The sequence below is a fragment of the Ovis canadensis genome, chromosome 14 (genome assembly GCF_042477335.2).
Source record: "Ovis canadensis isolate MfBH-ARS-UI-01 breed Bighorn chromosome 14, ARS-UI_OviCan_v2, whole genome shotgun sequence".
NCBI classification, from domain to species: Eukaryota; Metazoa; Chordata; class Mammalia; order Artiodactyla; family Bovidae; genus Ovis; species Ovis canadensis.
The window spans coordinates 73,058,209-73,082,529 of record NC_091258.1 but is presented as its reverse complement, the minus strand read 5'-3'; the positions used below and the strand labels follow the sequence as shown (position 1 = coordinate 73,082,529).

Below are 24,321 nucleotides of genomic sequence, written 5' to 3'. Positions count from 1 at the left end.
CTCTGATACTGCTCCTCTAATCTATGTAAATAACACTATTTGTATGGTGCTCTGCCCTTCTTCAGGATTCAAGTTAATCCTTTTATGGCCCAAGATGAACCATTTGGAGCCAAGATTATCCCAAAATACATCCTATGGGTGAGGGGCCTGGTGCCATTCTAAGTTTTGAGACATTCCTTTCTTTCATTAACAGGCTGCTGATAACTATATAAAATCCAGCTAAAGACTAGCAGGGGGGTACTCTTTCTGCCCCCTTTTGATGCCTATGTCAGAAGCTTTCTCTATCTCCTTTATACTTTAATAAAACTTTATTACACAAAAGCTCTGAGCAATCAAGCCTCGTCTTTGGCCCCGGATTGAATTCTTCTCCTCCAGGGGCCAAGAATCCCGGCGTCCTAATTCAACAACTTTTCATCTTGGGGGCTCATCCCCGATCCTTCAGGACAAGGTAAGGATGCTTGGAGCTCTAGTTCTTTGTTCTCTTAGCGAATACGTTTTCTGCTGTGCTTTACTAACTCTACGGTGTGCTTGTGTGAATGAATGACATGCCCTGAGTGAAGCCAAGTGAGGAGCCCTGCTCTGCGGTTCCACAGTGATCTCATATGGCTGATGGCAGAAACCTGTCGGGGGTTTCTACCGACCTGCCAAGGCCAAGAGACACCCAATGTCTCCTTTGGGAACCGACCAGAAATGGGCAAACTGTGTGGACCAAACTCGCCTTTCTCAGTCAAACCTTTCGGTCTCTTTGACCATTTCATAACTCCTTGGGAATTAGAAGTACTAACCTAATCTATTGGATCATACACTTTCAAGGGACTTGTGATCTATACTGTTACTGTGTACTGTGGCAAAGTTGGATTGGTAGTCAAGAAAGCACCTAGCCTTGCTAGGAATCCAGAAGTTCAGAAACTAGATGGGGCTTTAGCCCCAAAAACATCTCAGAGGTTAAAGGTTACTCAGATTGGGACTGAGTGGGTTTTTTTCCTTTGGTAACACTGGCTCTTAGTGGACTAGAGGAGGCTCTTATACTGGTGTGGTGATGCTTGAAAAGAACATCCCAGCTTTATGTTCGTATCGGTCTTATTGTGGTCAGGAATATACTCAGGGTCGTGCACAGGCACTCAGGTGACGAATGTTTCCCCCAGCAGTCTTAGCTTGGGGGGCATTCCAAAAGGTTACTCTGATTACACCCCAGGTGGCATCAGAGGCAAGCAAGGTTAAAGGTGAAGAGCTGGACGTCAGGTAGAGATGCTATCAGGTCTAACCCTGGTACATCTCCACTCCATCTCGGTGGTAGAACCAAGAGGGTCGAGGACAGTGCCTGCGTCGGTAAGGGACAGACTAAGTCCGACCAGGAAGGAAAAGCTTTTGGTGTAAAGTCTGTCTACACCCCCATCTAGAGCAGGGAGGGATGCATCCGGTAGAAAAATGGCGCTGTTCCCTTTTTTTCTCTCTTACAGATGGGAGCTAACAATTCCAGCCTCACTCCTTTGAACTGTATCCTGGAAAACTGGGATAGATTCTATACCCAGGGCTTGAAGAAGACACACCTGGTCTTCCTATGCAATATTGCATGGCCACCGTATCCATCGGAGGACGGCGAATGGTGGCCGGTTGGAGGGTCTCTTAAGTATAATACTGTTTTACAATTAGACCGGTTCTGTAAGGAACAAGGGAAGTGGGTAGAAGTAGCATATGTGTTGCCCCTTTTCTCTCTGCGAAATATGCCAGACTTATGTCCTAAGGGTATAGATTTGGGAGTGAAACCTTCAGCTCCCTCCTGTCCTCCTACTTTGCAGAACAGCCAGAGAGACTGAGGAACAGCCACACAAGCTGTTGCCTCTTCATGAAACACCCACCGGGAGAAATAATCAATCTCTGAAAGTTAATAAGCCTTTTTCTTATCAAGAGATACAAAGAATCAAGGAGGACCCAGAAAAAATGTATTAGAGCTTTTAAAGGTGTTACTCTGCTTTATGACCTTACTTGGAAGGATGTGATGTATATCTTGGGACAAACGCTGACTCCCGACTCAAAGACTCGAGTTTTGGGAAAAGCGGTTGCTTATGGAGTTGAATGGCTTGGTAATGAATCAGTAGGTAAGAGAGAGGACAAGATAGAGGCCCTCCCTACTGGGAATCAGGCGGTCCCAACTATAGAACCAGACTGAGACTACAACTCAGCTAAAGGTGAAGGACCTAAGCTACTCCATTTTGTTAACAGAAAAACTCCATTTTGTAAGGATCCAGGAAAAAAGCCTTTGAAAATCCAAGAGCCGTTGGAAATCCCCTGACCTGACCTCACCCCACCACCCTCGAGCCAATCAGACCCCAGACCAAAATCTCCTGACTTAGTAGTCTACCTAGGTAATGGGAACCAATCAGAACCCGTGGCCAGCCCGGGAAAATAAGAACCAATCAGAAACCAACACCTAACCCTTCCACAGAAGGTAACCAATTAGATGTCTCCCAACCCAGAAACTCCTGTTTTTCACATTTCTCGCGCGAGAATACCCTATATAAGCAATGTAACCCAGAACTCAGGGCTCCTCCCTATAGCCGCTACATCGGTATCGGGTGGGAGCCCTAGCTCGAGCTTGGTAATAAAAACTCTCTTGCTTTTGCATCGGATATCGGCTCCCTGGTAGTCATTGGGAGATTTCGTGACTTGGGCATAACAAAGGAAGATGGGATGAGTCATTTTGTCAGATGTATTCTTGAAAGACTCAAGCAGGCGCATTCTAAGCCTTTAAACTATAGCAAATCGGCAGACATAGAACAGGAGGAGAAGGAAGCTCCTGGATAGACTAAGAGAAGCTCTTCGCAGATTCACTGAGATTGATCCCGAAAGTGAAGAAGGAAAAGTGATCTTAAAAGATAGATTTATCACTCAGTCAGCTCCAGATATCCGCCATAAGCTACAAAAACGGGCGTATGGACCAAATCAGTCTTTAGATACTCTGTTACAACTGGCTCAGATGGTCTATTATGGTAGGGAATATGAGGAAAAGAAAGAAAAGCAAAGAGACAAAGGAAAAGGGGGAAGCCTTCACAATGGCTATGAAAAACACTCTTAAGCAGCCAGAGAAAAATGCCCAGAGGAACCCAGGTGAAAAGGGATGGGCTTGCTATTACTGCGGAAAGGAGGGGCACCTCAAGTGGGATTGCCCTCAGGCATCTAACCACCCCCAGCTCCATGTCCGGTCTGCAAAGGACCACACTGGAAGAGAGACTGCCCTCAGAGGCGTAGGTCTCCGGGGTCGGACTCTCAAGACAATCAGGACTGAAGGTGCCCGGGGGTCCCCACACAAGCTCCCGTCCTAATTACACCTGAGGAACCCTGGGTATTAATAATTGTGGGGGGCCAATCTGTCGATTTCCTTTTAGATACTGGGCAACTTACTCTGTGCTTACTGAAGCCCCTGGCCCACTTTCTTCCCGATCTGCTTCCGTAATGGGACTGTCTGGACGAGCCAAAAGGTATTATTTCAGTTATTCTTTATCTTACAACTGAGATTCTGTGCTATTTTCACACGAGTTTCTGATCGTGCCAGAATCTCCCTCACTCCTTTTGGGGAAGGATATACTGAACAAGGTCCATGCCTCTGTTTTCATAAATATGGAGCCCTCCCTTTCTCTTCCTCTAGTTGAACAAAATGTAAATCCTAGAGTATGGGCTGATGGAAAATCTGTTGGGTCGAGCACAAAATGCTATTCCTGCAGTTGTCAAGCTCAAAGAGCGACACTTATTTCCACATAAGAGGCAGTATCCACTGAAACCTGAGGTTAAGGAAGGGTTAAAACCCATCATTGAAAATTTAAAGGAACAGGGACAATTAATTCCCTGTAACAGTCCTTGCAACACTCCTATTTTGGGTATAAAGAAATCAAATGGTAAATGGAGACTAGTTCAAGATTTACCTATAATAAATGAGGCTGTAGTTCCTTCACACCTCATGGTGCCTAATCCTTATACTCTATTGTCTGAAATTCCTGAACAAGCCAAATATTTCTCAGTAATTGATTTAAAAGATGCCTTCTATTCAATGCCTTTGGTAGAGGAAAGTCAATTTTTATTTGCCTTTGAAGACCCTACATAGCCAGCTTCTCAGTTAACCTGGACAGTTTTGCCCCAGGGATTTCGTGACAGTCCTCACTTATTTGGACAAAGTCTGTCACGGGATCTACTTAATAGCTCTGAAGTGGTGGTGTTACAATATGTAGATGATATTTTGCTCTGTGCTGAGACAGAGGAAGCTTGTTCGGGAGCCTCAGAAAATTTCTTAAACTTTCTGGCAGGCTGTGGTTACAAGGCATCAAGAGAAAAGGCTCAGCTTTGTCAACAATCAGTTAGATATCTGGGCCTAATCATATCAGAAGGGACTAGGGCCACAGGCCTTGAGAGAATTAAGCCTATACTAAATCATCCCCTACCTATGACTTTAAGACAACTGAGAGGATTTTTCGGAATCACAGGTTATTGTTGAATTTGGATTCTGGGTTATGGGGAACTTGCCCGGCCTTTATATAAACTTATAGCTGAAACTCAACAGGTCCAAATTGACAAACTGGTTTGGTCACCAGAAACTCAAAAGGCTTTTAAGGTTCTTCAAACTGCTCTCCTGCAAGCTCCAGCTCTGAGCTTGCCCACAGGGTCAGAATTTAATTTCTTTATCATCGAAAGGAAAGGTACAGCCTTGGGAGTTTTGACACAACCCCGAGGGCCTCACCAGCAACCTATTGCTTTTCTAAGCAGAGAATTACATGTAATTTCATGTGGGTGGCCCCACTGCCTAAGAGTGATTGGGGCAATGGCTTTATTAGCATCTGAAGCTTTAAAAATAATTAATGGACGAAACCTTGCTATACGGACTTCTCATGATGTGAGTAGAATCTTAAATTCTAAGGTTAATATTTGGATGACAGACAGTAGGCTTCTTAAATATCAGTCATTGTTAGAAGAACCAGTAACTAAGCTTAAAGTTTGTGGAAATTTAAATCCTCCCACTTTCCTTCCTGAGAAGGAAAATGAAACACCTGATCATGATTGTTCTCAATTCCTAACTTTAAACTATGCAGCTTGGGAAGATCTAATGGATACCCCATTAGACAATCCTGACATGGAAATATTTACAGATGGCAGTTCTTTTGTCCGGGATGGAAAGCGTAAAGCAGGTAATGCCCTGGTGACTGCTGAACAGGTTTTGGAAGCAAAATCTCTCCCCCAGGGAACCAGTGCTCAGTTAGCAGAGCTTGTGGCTCTGACCCGAGCTTTAGAGTTAAGCAAAGGGCAGCGGGTAAATATCTACACGGATTCTAAATATGCTTATTTGACTTTACATGCTCATGCTGCAATATGGAAAGAAAGTTTAAAACAGCAACAGGAGAAGCTATTAAGCATTTCAGAGGGATCGAGAGACCTTTAAATGGTATATATTGTCCTAAAGAAGTAGCTGTTACGCATTGCAAAGGGCACACGGCAGGGATGGGAGTAAAGTAGCCGAAGGTAATCAGCTGGCTGACTGTCAAGCCAGAAAAGTGGCACTTTAGGAAACTCCTTCACTGCAGATGCCTTTGATCTGGACAGGTCCTGTCGAACAGGAAAAACCACAATATACGAGGAAGAATTAGAAAGATATGAAAAAAGAGGAGCACAGATTACTGATAAAGGATGGTTACAGTCTGAGGATGGACGATTAATAATTCCTGAAAATACTCAATGGAAAATTCTTAAGGGTTTACACCAGAGTTTTCATTTGGGTGCAGAGAGTACTTACCAAATGGCTTCTCATTTGTTTGAAGGTAAAAATGTAATGAAAACTTTAAAGAACATTATCAAAAGGTGTGAGGTTTGTCAGAAAAATAACCCAAAGACTGAAAAGCTAGCAAAATCTGGATTACAAAGAAGTGGAAAGTATCCTGGAGAGGACTGGGAAGTTGATTTTACTCATATGCCAAAAGCTAATTGATATTCTTGCTTACAAGTTTGGGTAGATACTTTTACTGGATGGATTGAGGCTTTTCCCTGTCGTAGTGAACAGGCTAAGGAGGTTATAAAGATTTTAATCCATGAAATTATCCCCCGGTTTGGGTTGCCAGGAAGCCTTCAGAGTGACAATGGCTCCGCCTTTAAAGCTGCTGTACCTCAGGGGGTATCTAAAGCTCTAGGAATAGAACATCACTTACACTATTCCTGGAGACCCCAATCCTCAGGAAAGGTTGAAAAAGCTAATGATATTATCAAAAGACATCTGTGCAAATTAAGACAAGAGACGCAGGACAATTGGATTAAAGTCCTACCCATAGCTTTAATGAGCACTCGAACTGCCCCCAGAAAGGAGGGACTGTCCCCCTTTGAATGTATTTATGGAAGCCTTTCTTACGCACAGACATTGTTATAGACCCTGAAGCCTTGGAATTAACTAGTTATGTAACTCAGCTCTCAGCTTTTCAACAGGCATTAACAGAACTCCGAGAGATGACTCCTGACCCCGCCTCTGAGTCAAGCAAGCCACTATCTGAGCCAGGAACTGAGGTCCTCATAAAAACTTTGGGATCTGGGGGCCCATCCCTCGAGCCCCTTTGGGAAGGCCCTTACCAGATTATTCTTTCTTCTCCCACAGCTGTCAAAGTACCAGGGATTGATTCGTGGGTACATCACACTCGAGTTAAGAGGTGGCACCCTGACCAAAACTAAGTGACATCTTTTTATGTCTTTACTTTCTATTCTCTGACTTTGTACTTTTTAGATGGGCCTAATAACCTATGCGAGCTTACTTCTGCTGACTCCAAATATCCTGAGTCTGCCGTTTGATCCTCAAAACAATGCCTTCCTGTCCTGGGCTCACTCCTATGCTGCATTCCACAATTGGTCTAACTGCTGGGTCTGCAGAGTGCTCCCCTCTTCATCATGAAAGGCTTTTGTGGTGGACATCTCCACTTCAGGAAAAAGACTTTCTCCAAACCTCCGAATACCTTCGACAACAATCATATGTGATGCCTCTTCTTCATCTAATGACATCTACCAACCCTAAAATGGACTGGTGCAACACTTTGTACTTTAACTATGGACATAACATGACTTTTAATTTTGATTATACATTGCCTCGGTTTAATGTCTACTTTGCTACACATAAGGCAAATAGGTCTGGATCTAATGGTTTTTTACCTGACGTTTATCAAAGATGGGATGAGGTTATATGGCTAACTCCTGAAAAAGGACGTCTAGTATCTACTGCCCCTATATGCTGGGAACAAACAGAGCCATCCCCAAAAGTCAGCCAACAACTTAATTACAATGATTGGAAACAATTGGGATTTTTGCCTCAGCATGTATGCAATGTAATCATTTCCGTGTTTTCCAACCCCAATTCAAGTCCTCCCTTTGTCTGGCCAGGCACTAATTGGTGCCGGGAGCCAGTGTGAGGAATTCCAGCCGTGACAAGGTCATGCGGCAGAGCTCTGATGGCAAGGCTAATCAGACCTCAGGTTTTCCCCCTGGAATTTCCTGAGCATCCACCCCCCCCCCCCCCCAAAAAATAAGAATCTGTCTGCTTTGCCACTCTTCTGACGTTCTCTGGAAAAAAGTCAATTCAGGGCTTTAGTCTTCTGCATTTGAAAGAGTGTTTCAATCCAAAAACCCCTCTAATGGCTTTTTAGCCTGCCTGCAGGACTCCTACAGCTGTGCACGCGATGGTTTGAGGCCTCCTGACCACAGGAGGCACAGGAAGCTTAAAACATCTTAGGAATGTAGGGGCTTCGAAGAGTCAAAATCATTAGAATAGGACCGATTAAAGGTTTCATTTGTTGAACCAGTATTTGCTGCCAAATTTTCCTATCCTTTATTTTTAGATATAGTTGGTATATAGAAAAACAAGTAGTAACCTGGTATTAGCAACATTAGATCTTTGAGTTAAGTACCTTCTTTGTTATAAGCCACTGCACCTTTGTTCTACAGAGATGTAACTTTAACGCTTTAAGGAGATGCAGATTAAAGAAAAACACTTCAGGGGTAACAAAATTAACATTCATTAAGGAAGAGAGCCAAAAAGTGTTAACAAGCCTCTTGGCCAGAAGATAATGTAAATCACCTGAGACCTTTTGTATACAAAAAGATATACAGAAAGAGTCTGGGCTGCTAGCGCTACATAATTTTGTATTACCCATTGATCTTCATGTATAATCAAAAGTATAAAAGGCCTTGAAGGACAATAGAAGGAGAGCCAGTCGCTGGACTGGTTTCCCCCGTGTCTCCTCTTTAATTTCAGGCTGAATTCCCATCTGGGACGTGGAGGCTCACTATGTCTACTTACTTGTCCCAGCTTTTAAGATCCGTAAGAGAAAGATCCCAAGGCGGGGCACTCTCCAATATTCATACGGGCGCCGGCGGCCTAATGTAGATGGTGCAAGCTCCTTGTCTGGAACTTTATTGGTTTTCCATGTAACCCAAGTTAATCAGCCTCTTCTCTCCACTTAATCTTCCTACTACACTATTTCTTCCTCATCTAATCTTATATTAACAAATAAATAAGTTTTCCTCGCCGACTCCGTCCACCCTTCGAATTCCCTGGATATACCGGGGCTGGACCCCAGCAAATTCGGACTGGATATCTCAGTCAGCTGGCTTGCTCCAAACAGGATCTATTGGATATGTGGCTCTTACCTATGGGCATGGCTTCCCCTTGGTTGGATAGGGAGATGCACCCTGGGTCTAGCTTTTACTCAAGGCTTTATATTTTCAGAGCTTCCAGAAAAGCCTGCTAATTTACCCCACCTGAAAACTCAGTGGGCAAGGTCTGTATTTCACTGGTATGATTATTTGGCTGCAGTCTTTGTTCTCTTTGGGGACTACAGATGTTATGCTACGAGTGGATCTTAGACTAATTTTACTCAACAGCCATTACAAGATTCTCAAAAAGCTATTTCAGCTCTTAATGCGGAACAAGCACAAATTAGGTGGTTTTACAAAACAGATTAGGTTTAGATATTCTGACAGCTGCGCAAGGAGGCACTTGTGCCATTATTCATACCCAATGCTGTACATATAAACCTGATATGAGCACTAATGTTATTCATTTTATTAAACACATGAACAAGATGATTGAGGCTATGGATATTCCTGAAGCCTCAACTGCCTCATTTCGGGAGATGTTAACTAATGCCCCATGGTGGAAAACTATCTTTCTTACAATAATTGTGATTGCTTTGTTTTTGCTGTTTGCTCCCTGCATCTGTAACTGTGTAACTGGATTTGTTTCTAGTTGCATGAAAGCTTTTAAGTTACAAACAGCTGTGTTAGGGGAAGCACATTGATTGAAACCACCCACCCTGGCAAGGCACCATAGTAACCATTTGCATGAGTTGTTTTATGACAGGAGATCCTGATAAGGAATAGGAACTAATGAACCACCACCAGCCTGAAGAGTTCGGGAAAGGTCCAAAGGAGACACGGAGCGTCTGTGCACTTCCCAGAATCCCTCTGGCTAGCATCCATCTTGGCTGAGCAATGCGTGCGCCACCAGGAAAGACTCCGAATTAGAATGACTGGCCAAAGACCACCCGGAAAGTAATCTCATCACCATAAAACCCGAGACTGCGACCCACGCGGCAGAGCAGTTCTCCTGGGTTCCCATACCCTACTGCTCTCCACCCGAGTCCCCTTTCCCAATACAATCTCTTGCTTTATCAGCACGTGTCTCCTCAGACAATTCATTTCCAAGTGTTAAGACAAGAGCCCAGTTTCGGGCCCTGGAAGGGGTCCCCCTTCCTGCAATAGTTGCTCAAACTCCTGCTACTGCTGCAGCTTCTTCCAACTACTGTTTGGGGGCCCTGGATCAGACATCTTCGGTATGAGGGTTAGGAGAACACATTGCCTCACCAATTTAGGGACAATGCCCATTTTCAGCTCAGAAGCAGTTATGGAACGAGAACAATGCCCCTTTTCCCTAGGCAACATAATTCTTCTAAAAGAAAAGGGGGGACTGAGAGGGTAACAGGCAGGAAGGCCAGGGGTCTCCAAATGGAGGAAATAGGCTGTAAGTGTCAGACATTTTTCTCTCTCTTAAGGGGCAGGAGGAAACAAACTAGTGATATTTTTTTCCTTCTCTATACAAATTTAAAAGCAGGTTTCTCTTAACATACTTGTTGCCATAATGATACCCGGTTTCATCTGAAGTTAACTATTCTCAAACCTGGAGTTAACCAATGCATTTTTCTTATGGAAATGTTTGTCTTAAGCTACGTGAATGGACTATATGCACTTACCCTAGACTCCGTCCTCGGGTGGGTTCCACCTAATGGCTCAGAACCTGCTTCACAAACCAGTATGTTATACTTAGATATTGTTTCCCCTAATCTATGTAAACAAAACTATTTGTATGGTAATCTGCCCTTCTGCAAGATTCAGGTTAATCATTTTATGGCCTGGGACGAATCATCTGGTGCCAACATGATCCCAAAATGCATTCTATGGATGAGGGGCCTGGTGCCATTCTGAGTTTTAAAACCTTCCTTTTCTTCATTAACAGACTGCTAGTGACTGTAATGGCACCCCGCTCCAGTACTCTTGCCTGGAAAATCCCATGGATGGTGGAGCCTGGTAGGCTGCAGTCCATGGGGTCGCTAAGAGTCTAAGAGTCAGACACGACTGAGCAACTTCACTCTCACTTTTCATTTTCATGCACTGGAGAAAGAAATAGCAACCCACTTCAGTATTCTTGCCTGGAGAATCCCAGGGACAGAGGAGCCTGTTGGGCTGCCGTCTATGGGGTCACACAGAGTCGGACACAACTGAGACGACTTAGCAGCAGCAGCAGCCACCCTCCATTCTGACCCCCTTCCACCTCCCTTCTCACCAGATCTCTCTGGGTTGTTCCAGAGCACTGGCTTTGGGTGCCCTGCTTCCTGCATTGAACTTGCACTGATCATTCTGTTTTACATATGGTAATTTACATGTTTCAGTGCTATTCTCTCAAATCATCCCACCCTCGCCTTCTCCCACTGAGTCCAAAAGTCTGTTCTTTACATCTGTGTCTCCCTTTGTTGCCCTGCATGTAGGATCACTGGTACCATCTTTCTAAATTCCATATACATGCATTGATATACAGTATTTGTCTTTCTCTTTCCGACTTATTTCACTCTGTATGATAGGCTCTAGATTCATTGACCTCATTAGAACTGATAAACGAGGTGACACTTTTGCTAAGTATGGCACAAAATAGTCTAAGATGATTTACTACTTACCAAAGAAAATTTCAAATGTATGAGATGAAGGGAAGAAAGCACTCAGGCAAGGAATGAATCTGAAAAAAAATTTGAAAAAAAAACAAAAAAAAACTGAGAATTATTTTTAATCTAAAAATCTGGTGTCAAAGTTTAAAAAAATGATAAGACTAGAATACTGGAAACAAAAAAAGCTTATTTCTGAAGTTAAAAATGAGTACAGAAACTGAATGAATTAAGACCTATTCCAAGCTACAAAAAGCACCATACATAAAGAAAGGAGAAAATGTGAATCCGTTTTTTTTTAAAAAGTGTTCCTTTAAAAATGCTACCCAATAATGATACAGTGGATAAGAATCTGCCTGACAATGCAGGGGACATGGATTCTATCCTTGGTTCATGAAGATCCCACAAATACAAGCAACTAAGCCTGTACACAATTACTGAGCCTGTGCTTTAGAACCTGGGAGCCACAACTCCTGAGCCCACAGCACAGCACAGCCAAAAAAATTCATCCAAAAAAAAAAAAGCTACCACAGATTGACACTTTAGAGTCAGTCATTTCTTGCCCCAGGTCTCTTCTTCCCTGACCTCTATCTTATGATAGGACAAGGGAAGGGGGTCACTCGCAACTCAGTGAATCAAGCCACTGCCAGAGGCTCAACAGGGTTTGTAAATGAAAGTCATCTTCTGCCACAAGTAATAAAAAAAGACACAAGCCTTATAGACAGAAATTTTGAAATTCTCATCCTCCTCTGTATAACTAAATCATCTGTATCCAAACAACTGGCCACACCTGGATCGAGCTGACCCCTCTGTTCACCTATCTCCCTATTTCATCTGGGTCTTGGTGTCTCTTTTTCTCCCTCTGCTCTCCTGCTGTTCGTGTCCTATTTCCTCCCTCACACGTGTCCTGTCCCAGGCTGCTGCAATTCGTTCCCCCTCGAAATGCTCTCTCTCTCCAACCTTCCTGAGTCTTTCAAAAATCCATACCTATGTCTGCCTCTTTCTTCCCCCATTTCGGCTCCCTCTCTGCGCTCCAGATTACTCCCCTTCTCTCGCTGTGACTCTCCTTTCCTCCCCACTCTCTGGCAGGCCATGTGGCTATGCTTCCTTCCAGCCTTTTCTTCCTCTGCTCCTTACCTTTCTCTGCCAGCACCAGAAAACCGGCCACCTCAGATTGAGACTTGAACCCTTGTGGTGGGGCTCAAACCACGTGAAAACACAACTGGGGACTCTAACCCAAGAGGCCTGGACTCAAACTCGGCTGAAACCCAGTTAGGGACTCTCCACCTCTGACGTCCCTCATTGCCCTTCGCCTCCCTGCTCCCATCACTAAGACAGGGCAGTTCTCCCTATGCTGTTTCCCAGTCCCTGGAGATCTGGCTTTCTAATTATTAATACTTCTCTATTTTACTCACTTGGCTATTTTCAAGGCTTAACCTTTTTGACTTGACTATCCCTTTGCAAATCCCTCAGCCAGTCTCAGTTTTCCCAGTGGTTCTCCCTGATGCTTTTCTCCTCAGTTTCAGTTATTTCTCTCAGTCCTTCTGACTCTGCTTCTCCTGATCCTCCAGCCTCCTGAATTTCGGAAGAGCACCTTTTCCGACTGAGCTGAACTGGGCATGTAACAGCACCGACTGTCACGTGGCTGGCCCAGGTCACCTACCCTATGCGGGCTGAGGGGACGGGCTGACAGGAAAGGGGGCTGCTGCGGGGCAGAAGGACCGGCCTCAGGAGACGCGAGGACAGAGGACTGGGAGGGAGGGGGCTCAGGAGCGGGTGGCCTCTCCGGAATCCCAGGACGGGGGAGAGGGCGCGCGGCCTATCTGGGCTCTGCCTCCAGCGATCGAGAAGGCGACGCGGCGGGCGCGACTGCAACTCGCGAGAGAGGGCTTTACTTGGAGAGGCAGAGGTAAACAAGGGTTTTAAGCAGGAAACTGTCGCCAGAGGCGGTGTCTACGCAAACCGAGGGCCGAAACCACCTCAGCAACACTTAAAACCCAAACGAAAAGATAACTGGGCCGAAACGGCAGCAGCAGCGTTTCTTCGGGGCCGAGCACCGGGTGCCAGGGTGTTCAGGTCGCTGGCAATTCCCACACCATGAGGACGAGTGAGCGGTGGCGGAGGTGGGGACTGGAGGGGTGGCGAGCTCTGCAAACTTACTCTTGAAGGAAGCTTAGACGCCGCTCGGGAACCTCGGCTCTGCGCTCTCCAACTTCCGCCTCTGTGGGGAAGGGCTTTTGGTATTAGAGCCGGGGCCTCCGATCAGGGGCGGGGCGAGCGCACGCCGTGCGCAGAGTTCGTGGGAGGGGCGGGGCGCGGAGGGGGCGGGGCCTGTTACCTTGACAGCATTAAGTTAATGTCTGTAACACTGCTCAGGTAAAAGCTTAAAGTTATGTCGGAAGCCAAGGTACTTCCTCTTAAGACTAAAAGGGCTTATTCTCAATAAAAAGCTGTTTTTCACAGCCTGTTGTGCTCAGATCCTGATAGTGAGGCTGAAGCAATTCAGGGATCTGGGAACTTGGGCAGTTTTAGGAAACAAGAATGGGACTAGTCTCCATATTATAAATATAAAACTCTGCCTGGGTAGAAATCGGCTATTCCCTACTCACACCCTACAAAACAGCAAACTTAGCATAGTGCTGAGTTCAACAAATTCAGGGTGAGTACGTGGGTGTCTGAGATGGAGGACTTAAGGGATGTGATCATTTGGGTCACTAACCACAGACTTTTAAGAGCAAGACACTTTAAATGATTATAAACTGCGTTATTGTTTCTTTTATCCAACGTGTTTTAATTATTTCCCCTTTCTAAACCCAACTCTTTAAACAGTGACATAAAGGGGGTTGTATAAGCAACTCTTACAATGACAAATATCATTGTGTAAGTTTAAGCTACAGAGAAAAAATTAACTGATATGTATACTGTGAAACGATTATCACAATAAGTTTGCCTACCATTCACAATTTCATATAGATAACCTAAAAGTGATTCTTGACAGTAGATTCACCAATGATTTATCAGATAGACACCAAAAGCTCACGCCAACAAAATAAAAAGAGTTAAATTGCACACATCCTAATTACCAAATACTGTGCAGTAATCCATCCTCAGCAGTGAAAAAACAATGTACACTATAATACCAAAAGTTGCCAAGCATATATTCAATAATAGTTTAAATCATCAAGAATACATAAAGAAAATAAATAGTTTAAATCATCAAGAAGACATAAAGAAAATAGTTTAAATAGTTTAAATCATCAAGAATACATAAAGAACTCTAAAAAGTACTGATCACCAATTCCACCACAGGGGTGGGGGAGCTTTCTTAACCAACCATCCCACATACAGCAAACAAAATACAAACAGTAACATAAAATAGAAACTTAATGACAAATATAAAAGACAATCATTTATAATGCATACAAATATTAATAAAAGGAACGTAGCTATGCCTTGGAAAAAAACAAATGATGGTTTATCACTGAAGTTATCACGCCACTACATAAGCTCTGTCATTAAGTTGCTACAAAATTAAGTGTGGAGGCAGAATGATCAATAGCACCCAGGTGACAAGCATGCAGCATCAGCAAACTTTACTCAACAGCCTCACAAATATAAGGGTGTGAACCTGGACAGTACCACTGTCAGGAGAATTTCCTGAGGCTCCAAGGGCATGGTGATAGTACACGTGAACAACACTATCACAGTGCCTTTCACCCAGGCTTCTCTGACATCACTCAAAGCCAGAAAAGCATGTACAGGTCAAGGTCTCAGATACTTTCTCATATCACAGAACACAATGACTACTGTACTAAGTAGCTTCAAGTGGTAATTCTGTATGCAGCAGGAAAATATTACAACCAATAGGGGAAAGTATTCTCCTTTAAAAATTTTCTCTTATCCAGTAAACCCACACCACAGAGAGTCCATGAGGAGCTGCCTCGTAAACACAGGCGGATTACCACAGCAAAGAAACTGGACATGACTTCAGACCCTAGAGCCACATACTTCAAAATCAAATTTAAAAGCAAAAATATAAAATCTAAGGAGAAGGCGGCACTAAGCCGATGTTGTAAAGAGCAATATTCCATAGGAACTTGGAATGTCAGTTCCATGAATCAAGGCAAATTGGAAGTGGCCAAACAAGAGATGGCAAGCGTGAACGTTGACATTCTAGGAATCAGCGAACTACAATGAACTGGAATGGGTGAATTTAACTCAGATGACCATTGTATCTACTACTGAGGGCAGGAATACCTCAGAAGAAATGGAGTAGCCATCATGGTCAACAAAAGAGTCCGAAATGCAGTACCTGGATGCAATCTCAAAAATGACAGAATGATCTCTGTTCATCTCCAAGGCAAACCATTCAATATCACAGTGATCCAAGTCGATGCCCCAACCAGTAATGCTGAAGAAGCTGAAGTTGAATGGTTTTATGAAGACTTACAAGACCTTTTAGAACTAACACCAAAAAAGATGTCCTTTTCATTACAGGGGACTGGAATGTAAAAGTAGGAAGTCAAGAAACACCTGGAGTAACAGGCAAATTTGGCCTTGGAATGTGGAATGAAGCAGGGCAAAGACTAATAGAGTTTTTCCAAGAAAATGCACTGGTCATAGCAAACACCCTCTTCCAACAACACGAGAGAAGACTCTCTGCACATGGACATCACCAGATGGTCAACACTGAAATCAGATTGATTATATTCCATGCAGACAAAGAAAGACAAGCTCTATACAGTCAACAAAAACAAGACCAGGAGCTGACTGTGGCTCAGATCATGAACTCCTTATTGCCAAATTCAGACTTAAATTGAAGAAAGTAGGGAAAGCCGCAAGACTATTCAGGTATGACCTAAATCAAATGCCTTATGATTATACAGTGGAAGTGAGAAATAGATTTAAGGGCCTAGATCTGATAGAGAGAGTGCCTGATGAACTATGGAATGAGGTTCGTGATATTGTACAGGAGACAGGGATCAAGACCATCCCCATGGAAAAGAAATGCAAAAAAGGAAAATGGCTGTCTGAGGAGGCCTTACAAATAGCTGTGAAAAGAAGAGAGGCGAAAAGCAAAGGAGAAAACGAAAGATAAAAGCATCTGAATGCAGAGTTTCAAAGAATAGCAAGAAGAGATAAGAAAGCCTTCTCTAGCAATCAATGCAAAGAAATAGAGGAAAAAAATAGATTGGGAAAGAGTAGAGATTTCTTCAAGAACATACAGATACAAGGGAACATTTCATGCAAAGACGGGTTCAATAAAGGACAGAAATAGTATGGACATAACAGAAGCAGAAGATATTAAGAAGAGGTGGCAAGAATACACGGAAGAACTGTACAAAAAAGATCTTCATGACCCAGATAATCATGATGATGTGATCACTAATCTAGAGCCAGACATCTTGGAATGTGAAGTCAAGTGGGCCTTGGAAAGCATCACTATGAACAAAGCTAGTGAAGGTGATGGAATTCCAATTGAGCTGTTTGAAATCCTGAAAGATGATGCTGTGAAAGTGCTGCACTCCATGTGCCAGCAAATTTGGAAAACTCAGCAGTGGCCACAGGACTGAAAAAGGTCAGTTTTCATTCCAATTCCAAAGAAAGGGAATGCCAAAGAATGCTCAAACTACCGCACAATTGCACGCATATCACATGCTAGCAAAGTAATGCTCGAAATTTTCCAAGCCAGGCCTCAGCAATACGTGAACCGGGAACTCCCTGATGTTCAAGCTGGTTTTAGAAAAGGGAGAGGAACCAGAGATCAAATTGCCAACATCCACTGGTTCAGGGAAAAAGGAAGAGAGTTCCAGAAAAACATCTATTTCTGCTTTATCGACTATGCCAAAGCCTTTGACTGTGTGGATCACAGTAAGCTGTGGAAAATTCTGAAAGAGATGGGAATACCGGAACACCTAACCTGCCTCTTGAGAAATCTGTATGCAGGTCAGGAAGCAACAGTTAGAACTGGACAGGGAACAACAGACTGGTTCCAAATATGAAAAAGGAGTACATCAAGGCTGTATATTGTCACCCTGTTTATTCAACTTAAATGCTAGTACATCATAAGAAATGCTGGACTGGAAGAAACACAAGCTGGAATCAAGATTGCCGGGAGAAATATCAATAACCTCAGATATGCAGAGGACACCAACCTTATGGCAGAAAGTGAAGAGGAGCTAAAAAGCCTCTTGATGAAAATAAAAGAGTAGAGCGAAAAAGTTGACCTAAAGCTCAACATTCAGAAAATGAAGACCATGGCTTCCAGTCCCATCACTTCATGGGAAATAGATGGAGAAACAGTGGAAACAGTGTCACACTTTATTTTGGGGGGCTCCAAACACTGCTGATGGTGACTGCAGCCATGAAATTAAAAGACACTTACTCCTTGGAAGAAAAGTTATGACCAACCTAGATAGTATATTCAAAAGCAGAGAAATTACTTTGCCAACTAAGGTCCGTCTAGGCAAGGCTGTGGTTTTTCCTGTGGTCACATATGGATGTGAGAGTTGGACTGTGAAGAAGGCTGAGCACCGAAGAATTGATGCTTTTAACCGTGGTGTTGGAGAAGACTCTTGAGAGTCCCTAGGACTGCAAGGAGCTCCAACCAGTCCATTCTGAAGGAGGTCAACCCTGGAATTTCTTTGGAAGGAATGATGCTAAAGCTGAAACTCCAGAACTTTGTCCACCTCATGCGAAGAGCTGACTCATTGGAAAAGACTTTGATGCTGGGAGGGAATGGGGGCAGGAGAAGGGGATGATCGAGGATGAGATGGCTGGATGGCATCACGGACTCAATGGACGTGAGTCTGAGTGAGCTCCAGGAGATGGTGATGAACAGGGAGGCCTGGCGTGCTGCAATTCCTGGGGTCGCAAAGAGTCAGACACCACTTAGCCATTGAACTGAACTGAACTGAAGGAGAAGGAAAGTCAGGAAGAGTCTACACTCCCAGACTAGATAGACCAGTAGAAGAGTGGAAAACTATGAGATGTGGGGGTCTCATATTCTAAGACCTTGAGATGGGACTATTTGGTCCATCCAGAGATGCCAAGCTAAGAGCCTGAAATATTCCCTTTGTTGGACTGCTGTCCTTACAGTTTTCCTAAGTAACAGGCACAGAAGATCCAATCCACCAGCTTATTCCACACATCGTGACATCTATGTCAGCAAAAGGAGAACAGCAGAAATGGATGAGTGATCTCAAGAGGCAGACAGGGTAAGTACTTTCCCATTTTCCGATTCTATCTTCCAAATATTACAACTGCAATGAGAGCAGCACCGGATCAGGTATTAGATGTTTGGGGCATCAACTCTGATCTATATGGACTAAGAACTGAATAGCCAATACATCCAAGCCCACAAAGAGAGAAGGGGGGCAAGGTAGCCCACCCCATGCTCCTCACGCTCAAGAAGAATCAGCTCATAGCAGGGAGATGGCGAGTGTTGTGGATACAAACCGTGCCTTTGTGTCTGATGGAGCTGCAGCACCACGGGCGGGTGAAAGAACACATGATACATGTTGAAAGACAGGCTGAGGACTCTGGGAAAGGTTAAGCTTCCTCTGGGACTTTAATAAACAAATTTCTCTTTGGCCAAAGAACTGAGAGAGTCAATTCCTAGGTAGGCTGAGAAGTCCGGGGTAACCGAGGAGGAGAAAGGGGTCTGGGGCTCTGGAGGAGGATAGAAAGTGGTCTGGAATTATCAAGGAGGAGAAAAGGACAAACTTTTTTTCTTTAAGCCCAGAGCTGATGATTACACAACAAAACAACTTTGCTTAAACTCTGTACTAAGCAGAGACATTACTTTGCCAACAAAGGTCCGCCTAGTCAAGGCTATGGTTTTTCCAGTGATCATGTATATGAAGAAGGCTAGGCACCGAAGAATTGATGCTTTTGAACTGTGGTGTTGGAGAAGACTCTTGAGAGTCCCTTGGACTGCAAGGAGATCCAACCAGTCCATTCTAAAGGAGATCAGTCCTGGGTGTTCGTTGAAAGGAACGATGCTAAAGCTGAAACTCCAATACTTTGGCCACCTCATGTGAAGAGCTGTCTCATTGGAAAAGACTCTGATGCTGGGAGGGATTGGGGGCAGGAGGAGAAGGGGACAACAGAGGATGAGATGGCTGGATGGTATCACCAACTCGATGGACATGAATTTGAGTGAAGTGCGGGAGTTGGTGATGGACAGGGAAGCCTCTTGTGCTGCAATTCATGGCGTTGCAAAGAGTCGGACATGACTGAGCGACTGCACTGAACTGAAGATAATATAACAACAATGTTTTCTGCTTGAAGACAGGTTTCTCCTTCTTGAGAACTTTCTGGTTAATCCTGTCATCTTAAAATGTAAATTCTGGGCATGGGTCTGGTAAGACCTTGAGACATTCTCTTGACTTACTGAAACAACTAACTGAGAAAGTATACAGTACCTTGCTAAGACTAGCGAGGGGGGGCATTCTCCATCCCCCTTCTGATGTCTATGTCAGAAGCTTCCTCTGTCCCATTTCATACTTTAATAAAACTCTGCTACACAAAAGCTCTTGAGTGATCAAGCCTGGTCCCTGGTCCCAAAACTATATCTTCTTTTTCAGAAATCATGAATCGGACATTGTTCACCATAAGCTCTCATCTCTATGTACCATTACAAGAGGTTTTCAACCACTATTAATGTTGTGCTTTCCTCTGCCCTGAGATCTCATCTCTGTTCACACTTTTGATACATTCCCGTCCATTTTGGGGTTTTGTTTTGTTGTCAAAACAAGTATCTCAAACTAAAATATATGATGTATGGAAAGAGCACACCTAACATTGTTCTCAGTGGTGAAAGACTGAAAACTTTTCTTCTGAGATCGAGAAGGAAAGGACGTGCACTCTGCATCACTGTTCAACAAAGGACTGAAACCCCTAACCAGAGCAATTAGACAAGAAAAAGAAATCACAGCTTCCCAAAGTGAAAAATTAGAAAGCTACCTTCTTCCCTATAGGACAAGGTCTTTTGTGTATAGACTGTAGATTCCACACAGACACAAAAAACCTCCTGCCACATCAAATAGCAATTTTAGCAAACTTGCAAGATATAACAGTCAACGTGCAAGTCAGCTGCATTTCTATACACAGTGAACAATGTTAAAAGAAAATCACATAACAATTTTATTTACTATTATATTAAAAATGGATGAAATATTTAGGAATAATTCACCAAGGAGGTGAAACATATACACTGAAAACTACTTAACCATTTCTAAAAGAAATCCAAAATAAACAAATAAATCTAGTAGTCATGGACTGGAACTCTCAGTACTCTGTATTTCCAAGTTACTCAAAGTGTTCCACAGATTTAATGAATTCATTATGATACGTACAATAGAAATGTTTGCAGAAATAGAAAAAACTTGCCAGAAGTCATAAAGAATCTCAAGGGGACCACAAACTGCAAAAATACTCTTCAATAAGTACGAAGATGAAAGATGAAGGCGACCCTTTCTAAAATTTCAAGCCATATCACAATATAATCCAGCTGGTGTAGTACTGGCATAAAGATGGATTTATACACCAAGGGAACAGAAGAGAATGTTCCGAAATAACTATTTGCATATATTTAAAATCTAATGACAAGGATGCTAAGAAAACCCAGTGGAAAAAAGACAGCTGCCATAACAAATGGTGAATCTATGGGTTAAACAATGAAGAGGAAACCTCACCTGCATCAAAAGTAAAAGCATCTCTGTGCCAAACCACAAAATGAACACAGTGAAAAGACAAAATCTGAACAATGAAGGCAATGAAAGTGAATTTCCAGCTCTCAGAGATTTAGATTCTTGTCACAGTTTCAAACAGATGATGGAATAGCACACTGTCACTGATACCTGACTCAGAATTTTCAATCCCATTTCCAATCAAGATTTTGAAGTCAGTGACTCACTCACTCAGCTTCAATTACCTTAGAACAAATTTCCCTTTTTAGGTCTACTTCCAGATTTTACCAGGTACTGTGCATGTTAACACCTGACTTCCACCCACAGCTTCTTAATCCTGATTGACAGAGAGCAGACTGCACAGCCAGAAGGACCTGAGGCAATCCCTGCTGCCCAACAGCACTGAGACCCCTTCTCAAACCTGTGGGTGTGAAGCCCTGCCCTGGATGCTGCCCCCAACACAAGGTCCAGGCCACTGGGTCATGGGGAGATGGGATCTAAGTGGAGATGACAGGCCCTGAGGGAAGTTCCCTGGTGAGTGTGCACGTACCACGGTCAGGAAGGATACTTCAGAGTCAGAGATGATTAATAAGTCCAAAGAAGGGATTTCAGGAAGGACAGACTGAGAATCAACTGAGAATATGATTTTACCTGGGAAAGAGCCATTCCTCTTTTCTTGCCTTTTTTCCTCCTCTTCCCAGCTTCTTCCTCAGACAATGTAAGTTTTTAGAAGTTGATCTGGCAAGTGGAAAACAGGCTGCTTCAGGCTTAGAATCAACGTCCCCCCTTCGTTTGCCACAAACACAAAAACAGGAAGACCGCCCTATGTGGAACAGTCTTTTGGTGTCCACTGCCTCAGGTGGGATGCTGTTTCTGCCCTCCTATTTCTTCCCTCACACATGTCCTGCCCCCCTTGGCAACTTGTTTCTCCTCTTGCTGCTCTTCTCCCCACCCCCACCCTTCTAATTGTCCTAAACATCTATACATCTGTCTCTTTCTTTCTCCAACTCTGCACCCTCTCTGCCTTCTAGTCACACCCCTTCTCTCCCTGTTACACTCCCACTCTGGGGCACTGCAGGTGTCTAGGCTTACTTCCTTCTCTTCTCTTCTAGTCAACACCTATCCCTGTTTCTCTCCTAGGATCACCCCTGTCAGCCCTCCTACCGCAGACGCGGGGCCCCTGTCTCCTTGTCTCCAACTCCTGGAGATCCCAGGCCTTTGTCCATTATTTTTTCACCCACCCGCTGATTAAGGGCTAATTCTATTTCATTTTACCATCCCTTTGCAACTGCCTCAGCCATCCTGGGCGACCCCGTCCGTTCTCTCATTGTTTTCCACTTCTGAGTTCGCCTTTCACTCTCAGTCACTGTTTCTTCTGATTCCACTCGCCCACGTATCTACAGAAATGATGAGTAAATGAAACGCCCGCCTATCAAAAGAGCACCTTTTCCAACTAGACGGACTCGTGACGGAAAAACACTGGGTGCCACACGTCCAGCCCAGGGGTGAGGAAAAGGGACTGACCAGGAAGGGAGGCCTGCGGGGCAGAATGATCGGCCTGAGGAGACGCAAGGGCAGAGAGGCTGGGAGCCAGGGGGGTCTCGGGCCGGGCGGGCTCTCCAGAATCCCAGGACCGGGGAGAGGACGCCGCGGCTTCTTCGGGAGCAGGGCTGTCGACGCGACCTCCAGGGGCCGACAGGGTGAGGCGGTGGAGGTGGGCGTGCCCGAATCCCCCTCGCGCCCGGGACTTTACAAGGCACAGGCGTAGGTACTAACGGTTAAGTTTTAAGCAGGAAAATATCCCGAAAGGCGGTGTCTCTGGGGCCGAAGGCCGAAAAGCAAACGGCAAGGACAAGCCTCAGAGCGATTTCGAACACTCGACCTGCAACCGCGGATTCTGGGTTTATTTGGGGCGGACGGCGGGTTATCGGGATATTACTGCCTCAGAACCAACAGGACCCTGAAGATAGGAGTGGAGAGGGCGGGTTGGACGGCTAAGCGCGCAGCATACCTTTACACTAGGAGAAAAAAACCTCAAGGACCGCCCAGCGACCTTCTCTCGCGGCCTTCCGCTTCCGCAGGAAACTGCGCACGCGCGGATTCCGAGGCGGAGCTTCCGGGTCGGGGGCTGGGCGGATCGCTGCAGGCGAGGGGCGGGGCGAGGAGCGTCTATGTCTGCAGCGCGAGAGCTAGGCGGGGCAAGGGGCCCGGGAGGTGTTTAACAGTCCTGTGATGCCCCATAAATTACAGCCTGTTTTTTTTTTTTTTAATTTGTTGCCTTTAACATCTAAATATATAGCATATTCTTCTATAATTACAATATGGAAAAATGTCGGTGAACAAAATAAACTTTTTGTCATATGTTGAGTAAAGAATGGTGCTAGTGAAAGTCGCTCAGTCGTGTCCGACTCTGCGACCCCATGGTCTATAGTCCATGGAATTCTCCAGGCCAGAATACTGGAGTGGGTAGTCTTTCCCTTCTGGGTGGGATCTTCCCAAGCCAGGGATCTAACCCAGGTCTCCCGCATTGCAGGCAGATTCTTTACCAGCTAAGCCACAAGGGAAGCCCCTGTTAATAAGGTTTATCCAGTGTTTTAGCAACGACATCTAAGCAGCCAGGGTATGGTCAGTGTTTGGGGACAGACTTAAAAATCTGCAATCCGTGCCTACCTTTGATTTCTTCTTTTGGTGCCTGTTGGCTGCTAGACAGTTCTCTTCTCCTTAAATTCTTCAGATTTAATTTGAATTTTATATATTCCCCCACAGCCTCCTGGAAATTTTGAGGATTTGGGTCACTTTGAGCTCCCCCTCGGGATGCGAGGAAAACATGCACTGGGCACAGTGGAGAGGAGGAAGCTGGTGGGTTCCGCGGACCGCAGGGAGTGCTGCGGCAGGGCTCCACACCGCCATGCAGGCAGAGGCGCCGGCCTTCCCAGGTCGCTGTGTCACCCCGTTATACTTTTAAGGCAAAAGCTTATAACTTTGGAGACAGTATGTTAGAAACTAGGATATGTCCTCCTAACAAGTAGAAAAGTTTCAATAAAGATTTTATTTTCCTTTTTAAAAATTTTTGAAATTATGAAAGTATGACAACACGTTTACATGATGCTTTGAAAGTAGTTACAGACAGTTCCACTATATATTACAATTTTTTCAGTGGACAAATTAAGATTTTTTAGTTGGAATTTCAATATTAAACTCTCAAAAATTAATAAAATGGACAGGAAAGTACGATATACTAGACCTGAAAAGAATTGTGAACCAATTCAACATAATTAAGACATACAATTTTCACACAAGAACAGGCTACAAATTTTACTCAAGTTCCCATAGACTATTAACCAGGAGACACTGGAACATGACATAAAACAAGGTGCAAAAGTATCACGGCCTAAATAACAAGT

The 24,321-nt window shown here is 44.2% G+C and overlaps 1 protein-coding gene and 2 pseudogenes across 22 annotated transcripts in view; 2 read left to right on the top strand and 1 right to left on the bottom strand.

Moving 5' to 3' along the window:
* The window catches only part of LOC138419207 (zinc finger protein 665-like), a 46,190-nt gene extending 23,176 nt beyond the window's left edge, over positions 1–23,014 (bottom strand). For 8 of the 22 annotated variants that reach the window (XM_069551662.1, XM_069551660.1, XM_069551677.1 and 5 more), the window contains exons 1-4: positions 22,929–23,014; positions 22,193–22,314; positions 21,569–21,655; positions 11,241–11,299 (exon numbers count right to left, since the gene is read on the bottom strand). The gene's annotated coding sequence lies outside the window, so the exon portion shown is untranslated. Of the gene's footprint in view, positions 1–10,262; positions 10,307–11,240; positions 11,300–13,385; positions 13,485–21,568; positions 21,656–22,192; positions 22,315–22,441; positions 22,601–22,928 lie in introns of those variants that run through there. The other 14 variants (XM_069551674.1, XM_069551682.1, XM_069551675.1 and 11 more) reach the window with 11 other exon arrangements.
* Positions 6,749–7,424, top strand: LOC138419612 (endogenous retrovirus group PABLB member 1 Env polyprotein-like; annotated as a pseudogene).
* Positions 8,300–13,326, top strand: LOC138419611 (endogenous retrovirus group PABLB member 1 Env polyprotein-like; annotated as a pseudogene).
* Positions 23,015–24,321: the final 1,307 nt, after the last annotated feature.